This window comes from Panthera tigris, chromosome A3, assembly GCF_018350195.1.
Source record: "Panthera tigris isolate Pti1 chromosome A3, P.tigris_Pti1_mat1.1, whole genome shotgun sequence".
NCBI classification, from domain to species: Eukaryota; Metazoa; Chordata; class Mammalia; order Carnivora; family Felidae; genus Panthera; species Panthera tigris.
In genome coordinates, this window is record NC_056662.1 from 110,296,356 (window position 1) to 110,298,705 (window position 2,350).

General features: G+C 44.9%; 1 pseudogene; it reads left to right on the top strand.

The window, feature by feature from the left end:
- Nucleotides 1-947: 947 nt before the first annotated feature.
- On the top strand, nt 948-2,060 carry LOC102952356 (annotated as a pseudogene).
- Nucleotides 2,061-2,350: the final 290 nt, after the last annotated feature.

The following is a 2,350-nucleotide window of genomic DNA, read 5'->3' on the forward strand; positions in this document are numbered from 1 at the left end:
CCAGGTTCTCCCTGGGTTCTTTTGGAGTTTTTTTTTTTTTTTTTTTCCCACGTTGAGGAATGTGCTTCTGATTAATTCTATGTCTGGGGATTTTTGACAAAGGAAGGAAAGAAAGTAGAGGTCAGTTCTCCACTGCGGGGGAAGCAGTGAGGTTCTTACCAAGTTCATCATCAACATGAGATAATGAGGTTGATGTGCAGGAACAGATAAGAGATGGTGAGTGAGAGTCCTGGCAGCATATTTGGTTACCTGAACCTGATTGCTTAATATACAACTGAAATCAGAGTTTCAGTCACTTGCTGCCAGAAGAGACAAGAAGTAATGGAATCTCCTACATAGCTTTATTTTTCTTGAGATGAGTTTGGCAGGAAACAAAATTGCTTACCCTGCAGGGTTTAGTAATGGACTATCCAGCAGCACTGAATTGGGATAGTGGTGGTTTAAAGTGCTGAGTGCTATCTGGAGACAAATTATCCACAGGTTGGTGAGAAGATGGTCTATACTCAAGGGAAGTAAACATGCTACCCAAGTGTCATCAGTCCCTAAATGGACTCTTCACCCCAGACACCCATTCTGGCACTCCCAGACTCTCTAGTTAAGACTATTACTCTCCCTTCTCACTGTTGCCCCCAGTAATTTTCCATGCCCTTCTCCTATCCCTATTCTTATCTGGTTTGGGGGAGCAAAATCCCTCTTAAAGCAATGAGGAGTTGCATGACCATGAACAGCGTTATTCTACCCAGGTCCAAAGTTCCTAGTGTATAAAATGGAAGAGGTTGTCAAGGTCACTTTTATTATTCTTTTTAAGCTGAAAATATGATTTGGTGGATTATAAGGTAGAAAGAATGCTTTGGAATGGGAGATACTTTTCAAAAAAAATAGGTAAATTTCTGGTTCTTTGTTCCTCCTTGCTTGACAGACAGCTGCATCTTCTGGTGCAGTGCCAGCCACATCCCTGAGACATGATGATGAAGGTTGGAGTAAAAGGATTTGTCATATTGGGCACCTGATTACCAAGTCTGCTTTTAACTCTGGCCAAGTGGATATTGTTGCCATCAATGACCCCTTCAATGACCTCAGGTACATGGTCTATATGCTGCAGTATGATTTTGCCCACAGAAAATTCCATGGGTCAGTCAAGGGTGAGAATGGGACACTTGCCATCAATGGAAACCCTATCTCCACCTTCCAGGAGCAAGATCCTGCCAACATCAAATGGAGTGATGCTGGTGCTGAGTATGTTGTGGAGTCCACTTGGGTCTTCACTACCCTGGAGAAGGCTGGGGCTCTCTTGAAAGGTGGGACCAAGAGGGTCATCATCTATTCACCTTCTGATGATGCCTCCATGTTTGTGATGGGTGTGAACCATAAGAAGTATGACAACTCCCTCAAGATTTTCAGCAATGCCTCCTGCACACCGACTGCTTGGCTACTTTAGCCAAGGTCATCCATGACAACTTGGCATCATGGAGAAATTCATGACTCCAGTCCATGCCATCACTGATACCAAGAAGGTCAGAGAGGCCTCTTTGGGAAGCTGTGGTGTAATGGCCAAGGGGCTGCCTAGAACATCATCCTGGCTTCTACTGGTGCTGCCAAGGCTATAGGCAAGGCCATCTCTGAGCTAAATAGGAAGCTCATCTGCATGGTCTTCTGTGTCCCCACCTCCAATGTGTCCATCATGGATCTGACCTACTTCCTGAAGACAGCTGCCAAATATGATGACATCAAGAAGGTGGTGAAACAGGAATTGGAGGGTCCTCTTAAGGGCATCTTGGCTACACTGTGGACTAGTTTGTCTCCCATGACTTTAACAGGAACACCCACTCTTCTATTTCGATGCTAGGGTTGGCACTGCTCTCAATGGCCACTCTGTCAAGCTCATTTCCTGGTATAACAATGATTTGGCTGTAGAAACTAGGTTGTGGACCTTATGGGTTAACATGGCCTCCAAGGAGTCAGAGACCCTGGGACCAGCTGAGGGCTGAGAACAAGAGAAAGAGAGAGGCCCTCAGCTTCCGGGGAGTCCTTACCCCAGCTCATCCTCCAACACACTGAGAATCTCCCAACCTCCACAGTTTCCATCCCAGACACCTTGAAGAAGGGGAGGGCTCAGGGAACCCTACTTTGTCATGTACCATCAATAAAGTATAGTGTACTATAAAAAAAGGTAAATTCCTATAAAACATAAATTTTAACATATGCCTTAAAGTAAATCAGGAAGGGGGATTAGTGGAGTCAGAACAACTTAACTTGGGGTTAAGAAATAACCAAATTCCAGGAGCAGCAAGGAAATAAATGTGGTTGCAGTGACATGTATGGGCCAGGACTGTGAGAGATGAGAGATGGG